General features: G+C 42.4%; 1 protein-coding gene across 2 annotated transcripts in view; it reads right to left on the bottom strand.

Moving 5' to 3' along the window:
• Positions 1–18,462, bottom strand: part of HECW1 (HECT, C2 and WW domain containing E3 ubiquitin protein ligase 1) — a 402,469-nt gene extending 384,007 nt beyond the window's left edge. Inside the window, exon 1 of one of the 2 annotated variants that reach the window (XM_037837142.1) lies at positions 18,294–18,462. The gene's annotated coding sequence lies outside the window, so the exon portion shown is untranslated. The remainder of the gene's footprint in view (positions 1–18,293) is intronic. The other variant, XM_037837143.1, reaches the window with a different exon arrangement.
• Positions 18,463–20,024: the final 1,562 nt, after the last annotated feature.

The following is a 20,024-nucleotide window of genomic DNA, read 5'->3' as shown; positions in this document are numbered from 1 at the left end:
AATTACCTATATGACTGCTTGTTGAGCTGTACACTGAAAGTTAACACCTTTCTGTATGTATGAAGTTTTGGAACTGTGACCCATGACATTCTTTGAATATTTGCTCTCTAATACTTGTAAAATCATACTTTGAAAGATATCACTGTTATATATACATATATATATGTTAAGGTTCACAATAATGAATGCTAATAAAAAAATAACAACAACAAATTAAACAAACCTCTAACCAGTCTTACTTTAAAAAGAGAAGAAGAGAGAGAGGAACTACGGAAGGAAAGAAGGATAAAAGGGGGAAAGGGAAGAAAGAAGGGAAGAGAGAAAGGGAGGGATGGAGGGAGGGAAACAAAAATGTAAGAAAACAAAAGGAAGAAGGACTACAGATTAGGAGGCAACTTAAAATTTGCAAAATAATGGTCGACACTAATTTTAATTTAGACAAATAAATAATATTCTATGAAAAGATAATTTGTCTCTGGTAGAAGTAGAAACTCTAAATATTACAATAATCCTGAGCTTAATGAATTGATTCATCAGACTGATCCTGAAAAAGGCATAAAGCCCTAGGGGATTTTACAGATAAAAACTTTCTGAATTTCAGGGACTAATAATCATGACAACATGTTAATTTTTCCAGAGAACTGAAACAAAGGCTTAACAATTCATTTAATAACTTTAGTATAAACTCGACATCAAATACATAGTATAATAAAACAGCTGACTGGTTTCATTCATATATATATACATAAATAACTTACTGCTAAACACAGTGAATCAGCACAGTATTCAAAGAATAATAAATTTCAGGTTGGATGTATTTGAAGACTATAAAAACAGATAAGTGATAGGAAGCTTATCAATGTAATTGATCATTACATATGTCAAAGGAGGAAAAAATACTGGTTAACTTCAGTAACTTCCTCCAAAATTCAATGTTTACACATGATAAAACACTGACTAAATTAGAAATAGAATGTCACTTCCTTAATTAAAAAACTGAAATAAACAGCCTTATCATTTAATACTGAAACACTAAATCCAGTTTACTTAAGAACAAGGGCAAGATAAGACCTGCTTTCACCACTATCACTTACTATGGCTCTGGTTTTAGCCATCGTGGTGAGCACTTCCTGTGAAAGAGAGAAAGAGAGAGAGAGAGAGAGAAAGAGAAAGGGACGGCAAGGTGGGAAGGAGAGAGGGAGGAAAAGGAAAGAAAAAAGGGTAAAAATTGAAAAGAAACATGAGCATACAATTTCTTGCATTAGAGATAATGTAAAAGGCGCCCACTGGCCAAATTTGGGTTAATTTGAGCATCAAAAAGAATAATGACTGTAATTGATTTTGTCACACTGAATACAAAAAATCTATGAGAACACAACGATCTTCTGCCCCCTCCCAAAAAGGGAGAGTGAGAAAGAGAAAAGGAAAGCTCTTTTTTCACAGAAAAATGACAGCTAATAAATGTGGAAAGTCACTGTTTTGCAATGCCAGTTTAATAATGGATTGAGGGAAGGTTACATTGGAAGATGAAGGATCCAAAGGTGAAAGGTTACTAGGGAATCAGATACACAGTGTCAGAGTTCTACCCCATAAATTATTAATTGTGAAGACAAAAATGTACCTTTGGATAGAGACACCTCAGGATCACAAGCTGACCAAGAGGTCACTATTAAAATTAAAAGATACATTATAAACCATATCAAATATGATAATTATTTAATATATGAACACTTCAAGCAAATTGGTAAGAGAATCAGCAACACCCTACAAAGGAGAAAGAAAAGGCAAAATACAGGAAGAGAGTTTGCAGAAACACATAGGCAACCACTGCCCCTTCACTAGCAGAGAAAACAGCAGCAGTTGAGTATTACACCTGCCTGCAGGTATCAGAAACCCCAGTAACAGAGTTTTTACTAAACAGGGGTATTTTTCTCACATAATCCCTTGTGGACATGGGTTCCCAGCACACTTTTCCCTTCTGCCACCCTCAGCATGTGGCCTTTAACCCATGGCCCAAGAGAGCGGGAAGAAGCAGAAGGGCTGGAGCAAACACTTGTGCCAACTGAGTCTGTCCTTCTTTATGAGGAAAACAGCAGCTTTCCCAGAAGCCACAACGCAGCAGATTTCTGGTTTCATCTCCTGGCCACACCTACCAGCAGAGGACTCTGCCTCTAGTTTCCCTCCTCACTTGACAGAAGAGCAAAAAATAAAACAGTTTAAATGGAAGGACTTGGTGCTGCCAGGTTGGAGACTGGCACCCTCACAGACTGTTGGTGGTGACGGAAAGTGTTCTGAAAAACAACTCTTCAGTGACTATGAGGAAACTGGGAATCTCTTCTGTGAAATCATCAGAAACCCAGTCAAAAATTTGTGTTTATAGATATTCATCAATTCATGCTTCACCTGGTGAATGGCTGGGAATGCAGGGTGGTTGTCAGATGGCTTAGCTGTGGGAACTGGGCCAGTCCCTCAAACACAGAAGGTCTCAGTGCTCCATCTGTAAAACAGGGTTAATAATTCTTCCCAAGCAAGCTTAGAGGGATTAAAAGAAATTTAAATATAAAACATTTAGCATATGCCACAATCAAGAATCAAAGCATGATTACATATATATTATACATACATCCATATATACATATGGAGTAGTATATACAGTAAAATATAGCCAATTAAAATGCATGTGTACATATCAAAAAATTGTATGACCCATGATTTGCAATGGGTGGAGGTGGCCTAAGGGTACATCGACTGAGGAACAGGATGGTGAACTGTGGTGTGTGCATACAATGGGATATTGAGCAACTACCAGAAGGAGTGAAGCTGTGAGACACACAAGACAACGAGGTGAATGGATCCTGTAGACAGCATTTTGAGTGAACTATGCCAGAAACAAAGGCAAACACTACAATTCCTCACCAGTATGGACTAACTACAAATGTGTAAACTCAGAATTGAATCTTAGAGCACAGCTTATCAGGGGAACACTTACTGAAACGGTCCCCAGATTGTAAGCTCTTACAGCAGTCACATCTATTCCTGAATTGTAGTGGCTATCTCCAGATTCCGAGATGTTGATCCCTTTGTGTATAACCTGATCGATCCCTGGAACTTTGGATATCTGTGTGACACCTGAAATTCAGAGCCAGAGCTCGGCAGATATGAATGTCAGTATAGTACACATACAGCAACTGTTAAAAAAGCTGAAAAAGAGTCCAGACTTCAACCAGAGATATGAATGAAGCAGATCTAGTTAGGACTAGGGCAAATTGGGCCAAACAGTAAAGGACAATACTGACTGTGTTTTAAAACTTCAATTTCCATGTGAGACCAAAGGAAGAGATGTTTATTTGGTGCAGGATATATATTTCCTAAACAATTTAACTCGTACAGTTTGTTGAAATACCATAATTACATGGAACTTTGCATAGGAAGTGAGACCTGGTAGGTTTGTACAGATTAGTGTGAAATAGCCACACATACCCCAAAGTAATTTGGGCAGAGACTAAACATATATATGCAGGAACCCCCAAGGAGCCAGGGGGAAAATGCAGAAGAACTGACTTCCTCACCTGGATTGCTGATGATGTTCTCACAAACATGGAGGACCAGATGTTTGGTATACTGAGACCTGTATCTTGGGACTTGCCCTTATGAAGCTCGTCACTGCAAACGAGGGGCTAAACCTGCTTATAACTGTGCCTAAGAGTCTCCCCCTGAGTACCTCTTTGTTGCTCAGACATGGCTTCTCTCTCTAGCTTACGAAACTCAGCAGGTGAACTCACTTCCCTCCCCACTATGTGGGACCTGACTCCCAGGGGCGTAAATCTCCCTGGCAACGCAAGACATGACTCCCGACATCGTGGAATTAAGAACATCTTCTTGACCAAAAGAGGGATGGGAAATGAAACAAAATAAAATTTCAGTGGCTGAGAAATTCCAAATGGAGTCGAGAGGTCACTCTGGCGGGCATTCTTACGCACTATATAGATAACCCTTTTTAGGTTTTAATGTACTGGAATAACTAGAAATAAATACCTGAAACTAGCAAACTGCAACCAGTTGCCTTGACTCTTGAAGACAATTGTATAACAATGTAGCTTACAAGGGGTGACAGTGTGATTGTGAAAACCTTGTGGCTCATACTCCCTTTATCCAGTGTATGGATGGACGAGTAGAAAAATGGGGACAAAAACTAAATGAAAAATAGGGTGGGAGAGGGGGATGATCTGGGTGTTCTTTTTCACTTTTGTTTTTTATTCTTATTTTTACTTTTTTTGGTATAAGGAAAATGTTCAAAAAAATAGATTGGGGTGATGAATGCACAACTATATGATGGTACTGTGAACAGATGAATGTACACCAAGGATGATGGTATGATATGAGAATATATCTCAATAAAACTGAATTTAAAAAAAAACCACAGCTAAAAAAAAATGTTTGAAAACACATCTGATATATTGTTAAATAAAAACAAGGACACAAAATTGTATTTCTGTTGTGATCTCAATGTTATAATGCCTATGTGCTTAGAGAAAATACAATGGTTCTCACATCTGCTCATTGCATTTCAAGTGACTATTATTTTATCATTAATACATTTTTTTGTTCTCAAATTTCAAATTTGATGCAATTGCTTTCACATAGCTCAGAGGTCAGTAAACTTTTCTTAAAGGGCCAATTAGAAAATATTTTAGGCTTTGCAGACCATACGATTTCAGTCATAACTACTCAACTCAGCCCTTGTAGCTTGAAACAGCCACGGCCCATATGTAAATGAGCAGGCGTGATTGTGTTCTAATAAAACTTTAAAAAAACAGACAGCCAACCTGCCCTACTTTGCAGACCCTGGCTATAGAGAATGGCATATATATTATATCTAAAAAATAATTTTTAGGTGGTATAAAAAAAAATCAAGAAAAGAGAGGAATTTTCCTAGTGTGGGATGGGAAAATAGAAGATGAAGGATGCTTAAGCAGCCTTGTGCAATGTTCCTCCTTGAACAGCAGGAAATAGAATCACAGAAGAAGGAAAAGAATACACTCTGGTTGGTAGAGTTTTATTCAAAAAGGAAAGAATGAGAGCAAACTATATATGTATACCTTTGATCTAAACAGATTTTGTCCTAGAGCTTTAGGACGATTTCACATGGCATGTAGAGATAGCTGGAGGCCCTCTGGACAATTGCAAACTATATAGATTACGAGGTCTTTTGGAGCCTCTCGACCAGGAGGTCAGGAAAAGAGTGGGAAAGGACCACATACTCCAAGACTCCCTTGCAGCACAGACCTTTCCAGCATCCCCAATAAAGAGTCAACAGCCTCTGCCCCATATCACACTGGCAAGCTCACTCTTCTTGAATAATTCTAAGTAACAGAAAATGTTTCATATTCTTGAATCAAAATCTTCTACTCATTAATTCTAGTTCTGGACTCAGAGAAAGTTAAAAGTGCCAAGTCCCTCTGGCACCTTTCAGATTTTCAGTTATTTGAAGCCATGATCACAGTTTTTTCGTTTCCATCCACGGAAATCTTATAAGCACAGTTTTTCTAAGGAGGACATTGCAAATTGGAGGCTTTATAGTTATGCCTGCTTTGGTTCACAGAGAATTGTAAAATCATTAAATTCAATGAGCAAATAATGTCTTAAAATCACCACCATTCTCTTAAAACTCCAGTCTTTTGGTTTTCTTAGAAAAATTAGAAGACTTAGCTGCACTGGCTCACATTCTTATGAGTCACCAATTGGTTTCAAACTAAGTAGAGATGAGCACAAACTCCTAGATTCCCCAAACACCAATGCTGATCCCCCATAAACCTGCTCATTTATATAATCTGCCTGTAACCTGCATTTCCCACCCTGCCCTAAAATGAGCTAGTAGAGAGTGCTGCAGGGTTGTAGACTAGGAGTCCTGAGACAGGTTCCTGAAGGTTTAACAAATGCGAGGTTTAACAAAACGTGAGCTCTGTGACCCTGGGAGACGACTGCTGCCAGGATGTGTTTCATCACCTGGTAAACGAAGGAGTTAAGTGGGACGTCACTGAGGATAGCCACCCAGCATTCTATGAATCTATAAATGGCTTAGCTAATTTTCAAATCTCACTGAGCTCAGCGCCTGAAAAATGCCTGAAGTCATGAGTTCCACCTGCTAATAGCACTTTGGTAAAAAAAAAAAAAAAAGATTTGGAAAATAAAATACCCAGATCCCTCAAAGGCCATTTGCAAATTCATACCAAGATGTGCTAAATGTAAAAACAAAGCTGTTTACTCTCTTTTGCCTCTAAAATGAAATTTCAAAGGCAAGCGGTCTAACAATTAAGAAAAACATGCCTACTGCAAACTTCAAGCTTTTTATAAAAAATCAGGGCATCGATTACATTGTTCAGTACAAACAAATGAACACTAGACAAAAGAGAGGGTTGAGGACCCCTGTGTGTCTCCCATCTCCAAGCTCAGGCACTTCTTTCACCCCGTTCCTGCACTCTTGCCCCATCACTCCACACCCACAGATACAATTTGAGCTTAGATTTGCTTTATTTTATTTATTTACATATTTTTTGCCATAAACCCTCAAATTTCTCTCTATGGCTGGTGTGGTTCATTCAAGGTGTTTTGCAAGAAACTAAGAAAAAAAAAAAAAAAAAAAAAATCCTAGTCCAACATAAATGCCATCTAACCCAGAGCAGGGCAGCAAACTCTGGACAGATGTGCCTGGCTTTCCTTTTCTTGCTCCCACCCAACTCCAACCCCAACCCACCCTGTTTGAAAGGTATCACCATTCCACTGCACAAGGAGCATGAGCCAGGCTGGGACCCCTGTAGTCGGTGACCCTCAGCCACCTGCTAAGAAGGTGGACCAAGTCAGGCCATTCATTTCATCTACTTCTGGTAAGTCTGTGGGTCCCAAGCAGCGAAACCACAGATGTTTGAATTTCAGGCCAGCCTATGCTGCAGAATGTCCTTGAGCACAGCTGTCGGCTAAAGTCCAAAAGGAGTATTTAGATAAAAAAGTGCTTCCTGCTCCAAAAGATTCTCCGGGCCAGTGGGATAAAGACAACTGGTGGTGAAGCTTCAAGCCATGAGGGTGCACTTTTCTAGAGCAGCGGGCTCTCAGGAAAAGGACCCAGGCCTTAGCCCTAAAGTGCCCAAGATCAATGGCAGATGCTTTCGATGTTGATGATATTAAGTTTAATCTAGAATATCACCATTGGCTTCTGAGCCCCTGACAAGGGTAATGTTCTGTTTAATGAAGGCAGTGTGAGTAGCTTCTCAGGAAACAATATTGCAAACTTGAGGACATCACTCTAACTTCTGTGAGGACAAGGTTTGTGTATTCATCAAAGAAACCCCTGGTCCCACACCATGTCTGGTACATAAAGGAACTTTGCAAGCATTATCCATAAAGAGTGTAAACAATAAAATCATCTTTCTTGAAGTTCACAACTTTTTCAACTGATTTCTAAAACTAGATGCTTTTCCATCTAGTTTAATTCTTTTTTGTCTTTTGGATAGTTTCACCTTAAACTATTAGATTTTTGTCTAGATGGAAAAACTCCACACACAAACAAATATAAATGCTTGCCACATAATAGAAACCCCAAGAAATAATGTTTTCTGATGCATATCTTATTCAATGACTGGTTCTTGAAAATAATCAGAATTTTTTAAAAATTATATCTATATTTCTATACATTTGTATATACATATGCATGTATTTATGTGCATATATGTGTGTGTTTGTGTGTATTGGTCATACATACAAGGCGTTTTTATTTTGGTTTATGTTCCAGGATCCCTTGGTCAAATTTTCCTTTAGAAGCTTGAAGCCCTTCAATACACATAGAATATTTTTCTTCTATCCTGGGAACAGGATGAAAATAACAATTTGTGACTCTCAACTATTTTCCTCAAGGATGTCACCCCACAGTGTAAATGTATTGTTTCTAAGAAAGAGAAATCTTAATTTACGGCAACAAAAAGACAGATAATACTTGCAAAATTCCTCTGAGAGATACAGCATCAAAACTGTGCAGCTTGCTTTTAGAAGTTGTCATTAAATATGGCAGTGTTCTTGATAAACCCTGGACGTGATCATGGGGAGGTTCTGACAGGCATTGACCACTTCACCCTTTTGACATTTTGAAGCCAAACTGCTTCAAACTGCCCTCCATAGCCCGGAATTCCAAGAACAAACCAGACCAGCAGAGGGAGAAACCAGTGCGGAAATAAGTAAATGTTGTCTCACATTGCCAGCCTCCAAGTCCTTTGAAACTCTGAAATTCCCACCATGGTACTTGTTTTAAAAGATCTAAGAATTAGGTCTCCCCTAAAGAAGGAAGTCACTCAGATACTGGGAAGTAAGTCACACAGGTCAACATCATCATGGATAATGTTATAAGGCAGCCTTCCTTCAGGTCTGACACTAGCCATGCCACGATGCAGAGCAGGGAGAGAGAAGAGGACTCACTCTCCAGGAATCTAGGTTTTATCTCTACCTGTGTGATCACCTCCTGTCCTTTTCAGTCCTCAGGCTTGCTCATTTATATAAGGGAGAGATGAGAAATTGAGATACTTTCCAGCTATAGACTTCACTCAGACTTAGTAGTTATTGAGGGGCAAAGCACTGTTCTTGACACTTAAGAGAATCAAGAAACAAAGCAGATAAAAATCCCCACCACCTCCAGTTTACATCTTCTAACCCTCTACTCATCATTATGATACACATTTCAGATCCATATCCTGCATGTAATATCATTCTAGAAGCAATGGAATACAGACCTTTTCTACTCATAGGCTGCCCCTTGGATTATGCATTCTTTTAATATTCAGAGAAGTGCCCCTGCTGTAGAAGGTACTGGGGTAATTATTTTGGGGAATACTAAGAAAAATATGACTACATCCTTAACCTTGGTACACTCATCATTCAGTAGGAAGGAAGAAAGATGGGAGCACTAATTTAAAGAGTACACTATAAAAGCTGTCAAAGAGAAATTCAGTGGGGGAAGAAATCCTAACCTATTGGGAAACCAGGTGATGGCTTCTGCTAGGAGCTGAGATTTAACTGGATCCCCCAAAATGGGCAGAATTTATAGAGGAGTTGGGAATCCAGAAGAAGAAAAAGCATAACAAAAAAAAAAAAGATAACTATAAAAAAACACAGAGCATGTTTGGAGAAATGGAAAAAATACATATCCATTTGGCTGCAGCAGAGGATTCTACTGGGGACATAAACCCACCATAGACAGGGGTCTGCGATGCAGCCAAAGTTGGTTCTTGACTATGGGAGGCTGCCAAAGGTTTTGAACAGAGGGATGGCATGCTCCCATTCAAGATGACAAAGTCAGAATAGCCCAGAGGAGGCAGTGACTGAAGGCAAAGAGCAGTTTTATTAAGTCTCAGCACAATAATAGCAATAAATAAGTGATTCAATTCAACAGTAATTGAGTGACCTACTGCTCCTTGCTGTTAGAGAAAGCAAATGGAATAAATGTGAACACAGAGGTTCAGCACCAGCAAAATGCCCAGGTACTGAAGACGCCTGAACTCTACCATATAGGGGTTGTGGAAAAGAAAAAGAGTGTTCTCGAAGGAGACAGAATCTTCTGCAAATCCAGCAGATTCTAAAGGAATTTTATCTGGCATAAGGTATATACAGAGAAAATTTTGAAGTGAAATTTCGGTTAAGGAGCTCGCCTCGTACCATTCAGTCATCAAGTGTCTGGTACAAACAGGTCCCTGCTCCAATGCATTTAAAAAGTTATAAGGGGAGAAAGACAATAAATGCTTAAGCAAGACAATATATAATAAATTACGTGATGATAAGTGGTATGAAGAAAACCAAAGCTGGTAAATGGAAAAAAGCACATTGCAAATGGGTGGTGAGGCAAAAACCTTTTGAAGGTGTGATATTTGAGTAACACAGGGGCAAGAAGCTGGGGGAAGATCCCTGCAAGTCAAGAGGACCACAGGTGAGATAAGAGTGTGCCTGGAATGTTCTAGAAAGAACAAGAAGATTGGGGGACCAGGATGCAGCAACAAGGGGAGAATGGGGGCCAAGTAGCTAGAAGCCCCATTACGTAGGACCTTGTAGGTAAAATAATGAGTTTGGATTTCCATATGAGTGGGATGGAACCACTGGAAGGCTGTGAGCAAAGAAATAACACGATGTACATGCCAAGAGGATGGGGATTTTGGACTGTTTGTGTGGTGTTCACACTACATCCCAGCACCAAAAATGGTGCCTGGCACACAGCAGGTGTTTAGGCAATATTTGTTGAATGAATGAATGAATTATACATTTACATTTTTAAAAGATCAATTGGGCTGCTGCATAGCGAATAAACTGGGCATGGGCAAGGAATGTCAGAAGTCCGTCAACAGGTGAGTGCAAGTCTAGAAATCATGGTGCCTAGAGCAGGGTGGTCATGCTGGATGGATTGGGTGGTGGGGGGGAGGTGGAATGGGGAAAGGTTTGCTGAATGTGATTGAGAGAGTGAAAGAAGTCAGGAGGGGACTCCAAGGAATTCGGCATAAGCAACTGGAAGGGTAGACATTCCTCTTTCAGAGATGGAGATTACCGGAGGAGCAGCAGGTTTGGGTAGTGAAAATAGGGAGTTGAGTTTTCACATATTAGGTTTAAGAAGATTGCTTGGCATTCAAGGGGGATTCTGGATGGTCAGATGTGCAAGCCTGGCATCCTGGGAATGGAACAGGGCTGGTGAAATGAACTTGGGATCAACCACAGGAAGAAGGTACTGAGAGCGAAGGAAGGAATATGGCTAAGAAGAGAAAGGGTCTGAGAGCCAAGCCCTGGGGAACTCCAGAATGCAGAAGTCAAAATCGAGGAGAGGTCTGTGGAGGTCAAAATTCAGGGACCATCAAAAGAGCCTGAGAAAGGGGATCCAGGGAAACAGCAGAAAAACCAGGAGATTCTGGTATCCTGGAAGCAAGTGGCTGGACAGAGAGAGAGCGGCCAACAGTGTGAAATGTTGCCAAGAGGTCAGCAAAACTGGGGCGGGGGGGGGGACCTAGAGACCACTAGGAACCTTGATGAGAGCAGAGGAAGGGGTGATGGGACAAGACCCACCTGCAGTGGTCTCAGGAGGCAGCAGAAGGAGGGAAATCAGGTGGAAACACAGAGGTAGCTTCCAATGAACCATCGGTATTCTGGTTTTCAAATTCGATGGTGGGCATTTGTTTTATTTTGCTTCATAATTTACAAATATTTAAACATAGTATTTTGTATAAATCAAATGTTACACAATAAAATGTGTTTCAAAGAGTAGCTGGGAGGAGAGAAAGTTAAAGCCAGTGTAGACAACTTTTTTGAGGCGTAGTCTACACCAAGAAACAGAAATCCAATTGTGGGGGATGTGGAAAGAGGGAATGGACTTTGTAAAAGGTAATATATTAAAGCATGTTTGGATAGCTTAAAAGATAGAGGGCTTCTATCTCACCAGTTGAGCTGCAAGTTGAGTGAGAAGAGAGATGATATTTAGGGTTGCCTTCCAGATTACCCCAATATGTGAGCTCCTTGTACTGTGATAGCAGAGCCTGTTCCGGGGTGCTACTGGGCAGAAAGCACAGAATCATAAGTTAGATGGCTCACCATTGAAGTTGTGGCCACTCCAAGCTGTGAGAACTTAGGACACTTAAACTCATGAAATTCACTCTTCTAACTATTACATGGGAGCTGGTAATAACCACTTCATAGAATTAGTCTGAAGTTTAACTGGCATAAAATAATAAAAGTTCTTTGAATATTTCAAAGTTCTATAAAAAAAATAATAAAGTATGTTTGTATGCTAATTTTACCCTTATCATCATCACCTTTTCTTGCACGGTTCTGAGCCTGACAATATATGGGAGATGTGCCAGTTTGGATGTATTATGTCCCCCAAAATGCCATTATCTTTGATGCAATTTTGCAGGGACTGATGTATCAGTGTTGATTAGATTGGAATCCGTTGATTGAGTGTTGCCATGGAGATGTGACTCAATCAACCGTGAGTGAAACGTTTGATTGGGTAATTTCCATGGAGGTGTTACCCCACCCATTCAGGGTGGGTGTTAATTGCATCACTGGAGTCCTATAAAGGAGTTCACAGACAGAAGGACCTCAAAGCAGCCTAGAGTGACATTTTGAAGAGGAACTGCAGCTGAGAGGACAAAATGCCCCAAGAGCAACATTTTGGAGAATGCCATTTTGAAATGCAACCTGGGAGCAAGCAGATGCCAGCCACGTGCCTTCTGAGCTAACAGAGGTTTTCCGGACCCCAGTGGCCTTTCTCCAGTGAAGGTACCTTTTCTTGATGCCTTATCTTGGACGCTTTATGGCCTTAAGACTGTAACTTTGTAACCAAATAAACCCCGTTTATAAAAGCCAATCCATTTCTGGTATTTTGCATAACAGCAGCATTAGCAAACCAGAACAGGGGGGGCTACTAAGGACAGGTGTGGAGCAGGTGGAATCATGCCAGCAAAAACTACTCAAAACTATTTTTTTCCCATCTTAACTACCAAGGAAATTTCCATGAAAATACGGTGTGCTCAAAATAGAGGGGAAAAAAGTGTTCATCGAGTGGTTTTAAATTTTTTATGGTAAAAGAAATTATGAATAACAGTAAAAAAACTAAGTCCTTTTAGGAAAAAAATATATTCATTGCATCTTGTAGTTTTGCTTTTTTTTTTTTTTTTCAGCCGGTCAGCATATTTACAAGAAGGAAGATGGCAAATCACTGATGGGTTCCATTTGCTCTGGAATTGACAGCATGGAAACAGAATCTTATATGTTTAATTCTAGTCTCCTCACCTTATTTTTTTCTTAACCCAAATCTCTGAATTTAAGTAATGTGTAAGACTGAAGTTTCTGTTTCTCTAACTGTTCTGATTTAAACCGCCAAGAGTAAAAGCAGTTAAACGGGTGTCAATTTAGGGACAAAGTGATTGAATTACAATCCCTGGCCATGAATGTGAATTTTGGTCTCCCCACACCCCCCCCCCCCCCACAATCACACACACACGATTTCCCTGACATCTGTGCAATACAAATATATCTAGAAAGTGTGAAATGAAAAATCTGCTCTACTAAATATATAAAAGGGACCCCAAATGAAGCCTCCATGAGAGCATTTGTCATCATGAGCACAGATGGTGTCCTTTTCCAGCTCTCCCACCCATGCCGGCTTATGTTTCATCTGCCAAATTTCCCCTAAAAAATGTTAACGATGCAACAGAGGTTTAATAACACCAGAAGAGCCTGCTTGTTCACTATCTCCTTGTATTTTAGTCCTCCATGTCCATTAAGCTTTGGGTCACTAAAACCAGGAAAGTGTGGGTTCTGTGCTAATGACATGACCATCACTTGTTGCACAGGGAATTCAGATGTTGTATTCAGTGACCTGGGGGCTTAGTGATCTTTGTGATATCTTGCTGGTAAGTAGTGACATTATTGTCAACCAGACTACTTAATATGTTCCCGAAAGCACCCATGCCACAGAACAGGACAGCCACTTACCAAAACTCACACATCCAAACATGATGGTAGGAAACATATAAAGTTACCGATATACCGTCTTGTTTCCTAAAGTACTTAAGGAGGCTCTACAACACAAATGCATGGAGTTTAGGTTTCAAACAGTGGTCACAAACAGTATGAGAAATATAAATAAACAATGAAAGAGATCCTCAGAAGATTCGGTCTGCTGCTATGCCTCATAGTATCTTACCCTGAAGAGGCAATGCTTATGAATAAATCTCAGGAAATAGAAAAGAGAGTGACAAGGAGAAAAGTGATAAGACTCTGAGCCCTGGGTTTGACAGTGAAGGATAAAAGGAGTAGGCAGTGCTAGCAGCCTGGCATAGATTTATGCATGTGTGAAGAATTACAGGAGGTGGGATGGGGCTAAAGAAGTGGCCAAAAAGAAAACAAAACAAAAAAGTTTAGTGAGGAACCAGAAAGAAACGGAAAGGGAAAATGTTGGATGAATCTCAAGGAGTATTTTTGACAGCAAGAGTTATCCAGCTGTGAAATACACTCAACAGTGAAAACAAAAATATTGTATTATACGTCTTGGAACTTTGACTATTAAATCCTAAAATTTTAAACAGTTTGTATAAGAGTTGGGAATTGTATACATTTTCCCCACTGCTCACTGGGAACAGGAAATGCCACAAATTTTTCCATTAATATAGTAGATATAGTTTTATACATAAAAAAGAATTACTATAGATAACGTATTTTTGTACAGGGAATCAAGTTAACTGAGAGTTCAATGAGATTATTACATAATCCAAAGGCTGACACACAGACCCTAGAGTATTACTGCTACATTTATCGCAAAGTTAAGTTGTCAGTAATATTTTTCACCCTTGAACTTGCTCAATTGAATAAACCTACAAAAAAAAAAAAATCACAGAACCACGGTTTTAGAATGGACGTTGGGATTACCTGGTTCAACTCCCCACTTTTGAAGAGGAAGGAACTAAATCTCAGAGAAGAAAAATGACTTGAAAAAAGCCACACAGAACATTTCCCCCAGTTTCCCACGGACTTCAAAGGGACCCAGGGATGCATTACAAAAAGGACATGTGAGTATTGACCTTCCTGGTTTCCTAAGGGCATCCTGTCCTTCTTTTAAGGATGGGACAGGACAGAAGGGAGCTGATGGGGAAGGAAGCAGGGGTCTCTTGATCTGTAAACTACGCCCGTTAGCACAGAAACTGCCAGACAGAAGCCACAGTCAAGTTAGGCTGGCCCAGGAACAAGGGCCATTTAACTTGTCTGGTAACTGCTGGGTCATTTCAGAAGCACAGCTTAGGGTAGTTAAATGTGATGTGCACAAGTATCGGGGCCATCAGTGGCATTCCAGACGAACAGCCCATCAACCTAGCAAGCTCTGGGAGCATGGAACCAGGATTGGAGAGGATCTGGGCAGCTGGAGGAAGAGGGGGCTCGCCCCTCCTGATTTAATGTAGATTAAAGGATGAAGCATGAAGCATTTGGGCCAAACAAGTTTCCGTCTAAGGCCACATCAAGACAAAACAGATACCAGATAACTTTTGTCAAAACAGGCAATCTAGATCACTAAGTAGAAAAATAAATAACCCACTCCAACAGTGTTCAAGCATGCTGTCTACACCATTTCTTTACAGAGGGTGAGGTGGAGCCTTTCTCAGAGCAGCATGGTGAAAGGTTTGCCATACCCTAAGCATCTTATATAACCTCTCTGACTCATGAGGCTAAGAAATCCCACCAACCTCTTGCCTATGCAATTAGACGATATTTTTAATGACCTGAAATCCACTCAGTAAACATTCCTGAGAATATTCCATATACCAGGCAAGGTGCTGGGTGCTAGAGAGAAGAGGGATGAATATAACAATGTTCTTGTCCACAAGAAGCTCATACCACAGTTAAAACAAGGAGGATGTGGCAGATTTAGAACTCAGGTAATGGTAATATAAGTGCCACCTTAGCAGTATGAATGAAAAGCCTATGGGAGAATGGAGAAGGATGTGATCCCTTATGGCTGGCAAGTACTGTTATTCTAGAAGCTATTTTGGTAGTAACTTTCGAAACATGAGTGCACTCTTGTGAAAAAATTGTGTGGATAAACATGAATCAATGGCCAAATATTTCAACTATCTCTAAACTGGAAAAATTGCCAAAAACACATTGTTTGCCTGTTTGGAGCAATCAGTGCCTCACTCGCTTTTATAACAAGCAACAGTGCTAGCAAGTTTCATGTGCAGTATCAAATTATATTAGGGAAAATAAGTCTGACACTATTGTCCTATACTGCTCAGGATGAAACACCTACATGGAATTTTTTCTTAGAAGCAAAACAAAACAACAAATTGGAGAGAGTGAACTACGTTCTTGATTATCCACAAAAGTCAGGGCTGGAATAGATAACTAAGTCTACAAATAAGAACAAAACCTGTTATCCAATTCATTATTGTTCCCCTCCCCTCACACACACCAGATCTTTTACTATCATTGACAAAAAGTAATAAAATGACCTGTATGAGTTGTTGGCTAATATCATATTTGGGAAAAATGCAGATACTAAAGGTAAAAATATTTTTTGCAAGGTGTAAAAATAAACCATAAATTCTGTAATCAGTCCCCAGTTTGATGATACGATTTGAGTTAATTATTTGCCTTGCCTAAATGGGGAACTTTTCTGACTCCACCCCCAGTTATCATAGAATGTTGGAACTAGAAGGAACCAGAGAAATCAGCTAATCCACCGCACTGACTTTACAGATAAAGAAAGAGACTGAAGATCATATCCCCATGATCACATCCAGTCTTGCTGTATTTCCCTCATCAGTAGTCATATCTGATGCTAGTACTGAAGAAGATAAAGTTTAAAGTGATCTCTTAAAGCAACCATCTTTAAAAACCAAAGTGTAAAAGGAACCAAGCCAAATGCTGCTCCAAACACAGCTGCAGTCCCTGGATGTGATGCACTGATACGCCACCCTGGCTCAGGAAGTAGCTTCCCTACCAAGTCAAGACTGTCATAATCTGAACAAATTTAGGCAATTCTCCTTCATGAAATCACTACCCTGGACAAAAAGGGAACTGTCATCCATAAAGCAGCAAATTGCACTAGACTCGAAATCTAGAATTAGTCAGAACATGGTTTATTAAATGAAATTCACTAAAGCCTAAACTGCAGGTAGGTCTAGGAATTAAAATAGTGCAACATTCTTCCAACATCAGATTCCACAGGAAGTAGAAAACAGAAAGAACTGCAACAGGGAATTCTGCCACACTCTATTTCTCCGCCAAACAGGCACAAACATTTATACAAGGGTAGGCATGTGGACACTAATCCCTTCTTAGTGGAAAACACACATTTTCAAAATGAATCCCTAATCTAGAATGAATTACCGTAACAGCCACAGCCGGAGTGAGTCCGCTGATCAGAAACCTAATCTAGCCACCTGCTTTAGATGTCTTGGACCACAACACTGCTGGGGTTTTTAAAAGGCTGGCCCTCTGGGGCAGAGCATCTGCTCTCCTAAAGAGCGTATAAATCCCAGGAAAAGAAGATGATGCTTCCCTTAATCTTTTAACTTTGCTGCTCTTTCTGTATCCATTTCTGCTGATTACAGCACTGATATCTTTTCAAAGAGAGAAAAAGGGGGACGGATTGCACCAATGCAGATCCCAGGAGAAGTGAGCACAAAACTACAGCGACGTCAGATAGAATCTTCAGCAACTAGGAAAATCCCCACATGCTATCTGGTGTCAACCCAATGCAGACTGGGGCGCGCTGAGCCTGGAACCACAGGAAGCCGGGCAGCTCCGCAGCCTGTGTCCCTGCCAGTTCCCCCCACGCGCTGAAATCCGGCAGGGAAGAATTTATGGTGCCCAGCCTCTGTGTTTGTAAGACATCCAGACCGACCACGCATCCACACTCCCCAAATCGGCCAAGTGGCCTGGATGTCAAAACGGCAGAGCAATCAAAAGCATGCATTGGAAAGGGTGATGGAGAGACCACATTGTTTGAGCCCTCGGATTTTGCTGCATTGTCACGGTCCGGGAACATAGGGGTAGGAGGAAGCGCACCTCCTGTCAGCAATGGATCGCACGCGTTTTTCCCAGCGGCTCCCTCCCCGCCCGTGTGCAGGTAGGCGACCAGATCGGCTGCTCCCGCGAAAACTCAGGTGGCAGGCCCGACTGAGCGGCACAGCCGGCGCGGGCAGGAGGCGTTGGGGGAGAGCTCACACCGCGCATAACCCTTCACCACCCTGGGGAGCAAGGGATCCGACCTGGCCGTGAGCCTCCCGAGCGGGCACCCGCGAGCTCGCGCAGAGGCTACGGGCACAAGCTCGGCTAACCACAGACATTGCATAGTATATACAATTGTCCAAAAGCCCAAAGCAAAACCCAAGTCCAGAGCTTTGGTTTACAAGGGGTGGGTGCGGGCTGGGAAGGGGGATTACGTAGGTCTCTCCTCCTCCCTGACACTACCCGGCCACTGGGGGTGGGGGAGGCGCCGCAACCCCGCTTGGGGGCTTCTTTGTTTCTCTCGGTGCCTCACAGGAGGGTCCGGTGTGCCGGCTGTACCCGAGCAGGAGACGCCACCCAGGGGTGCCTGCCTGGCCCGGGAAGCGCCGCGCCCCAGGCTGACAATTGAACCTCGCGGGAGAAGCCAGAGGGTGGATCCCGGGCCCTGGGGAGGGACGGCGCTGCCTTGGCCTCCAGAGCCACGGAGAAGCCGCCCAGAGAAGGGCGGGGGAAAGGGCGGAAGTCAGGGTCTCCGCACGGCGCCCGCTTACCTTGGCAGCCCCGGCCTAGGCACAGATCATGCTCCAGTCAGCGCGCAGGTTAGAGCCGGGGGGCGCACGTGCCCCGCATGGCGCGCTGGCCGCCAGAACCTGCCGGGGAGTCCCAGGGCGCCCGCCGTCTCTCGCTGCGCTCCTGCCGCCGGTGCCCCGAGCGAGCGGCAGCCACAGCCACGGCCACCACCAAGGGACGAGCGCGGCTCGGCGAGTGTGTGCGCGAGGAGGGGGCCGGCCTGCTCAGAGACGCACGGTTTTCCGGCTCCAACAACGGCGCCTGACGCGCGGTAACGCAGCACTCTTCATCGCTTTATCCTCCCGCCCGCATCCTCTCCCTCCCTTCTTGTTCTTCTGTGGGTACCAGACTTCCGAACCAACCACAAGCGGGGCTCGCTCTCATTAGCGCTGCCCCGCCCTGAGGCCTCCGCGCACAACCCCCAACACCACCGCCACTATAAATATATATTGATTCTTGTTACCGCCGGCTCGGTCCTTCCAGCGCCCCACACAGGTACTGGGCATATCCGGAACCAGCCCTGGCCCATCAGCCCTTTTGTGTATGAGCAAACAACGTGTTCAGAAAGGATGCGGTACCGACACCCCAGGCATGCACCCTATGACAGGTGTTCTTGGCCTCTGTCTTACACACTTTCCCCACTTGCCTTACACGCAGTTATGAACGCTCACAAACCCAGGTCCGGGCACGGTCCTGTCTGCACCGCGAAGACACAAAACAGACATCGTCATTACAAATGCAAAGGATGAAAATCACCCCGGAATATCTATTGTTGGGCAGATTTAGCCTGGTTTGATATTAAGCTGCACACAGTGTCAGAATGCGGGAACTGGAAGAAGTGAAGTCTAAAGCCCTCCTTGTACCACCAACCCAGATAAGAAGAGAAGTGACTTGTTGGAAGCCCTGCAGTCAGCCCTGGTGTTGGTTGCTCCGTGAATGTAAATATACTGCATTTGGTCAGGGTTTGGCTCCTCTGAGTTCACATTCCATGCGGTGGTTTTGTGCATATAAACTCCATAGTCTGTGATTCTGTGATCTAACTGCGTTCTTCACAATACTTATTTCTTTTTTGCCGTTTTCCCTGCCCAATTTCCCCCACACAAGAAATTTTTCCCATCCTAAGTTACCTTCTTCATCGTACGGGAAACCCATCCTTCCTCTGAAATAAACGAAGGATTGATCCTGACTCCAGAACTCCTTTTTGAAGGGCTGAGCACAGACCTCCCCAAACCTAGTCTCCTAACCCCCTCCCTGCAATGTATGGCAGCTTCTCAGGCTCCCATTCCCTTGACCCAGCTCTTGGCATTGATTTCTCTGTCACAACCAGAACTTTCCAAAACTGAAGGCCTTGAAAGATCTGAAGGCTGCTTCACCATCTGTGCCCCTGTCTCCCGGGAGGCACACGTCATCCACCGTGCCTGTCCTCATTCCAATGGGGACAGGGGTGGGGGCTGGGGCCAGGTTTTGGCCCTCACCTTCTCCTTACCTGACAGCTGTCAGATTCCCCAAAACACAGCTTAGGATCCATGCACCAAGCTGGACACACGTTTCTCCAGGATATTTTACACTTGAAATGGTATTTACTCCTGTATGAAGAACCACCCCCCAGCCTCCATCCCCAGAATAGACTTGAGTCTCCTGCTGCAGTAAACAACATTAGCTAACCAACCCTGTGAATTTTTCCAACCAGAGACTTGAAAGAAAGCAAAAAC

This window comes from Choloepus didactylus, chromosome 5 (genome assembly GCF_015220235.1).
Source record: "Choloepus didactylus isolate mChoDid1 chromosome 5, mChoDid1.pri, whole genome shotgun sequence".
In the NCBI taxonomy this organism is placed as follows: domain Eukaryota; kingdom Metazoa; phylum Chordata; class Mammalia; order Pilosa; family Megalonychidae; genus Choloepus; species Choloepus didactylus.
The sequence above is the reverse complement of the archived record's forward strand: the minus strand, read 5'-3'. Positions and strand labels throughout refer to the sequence as shown.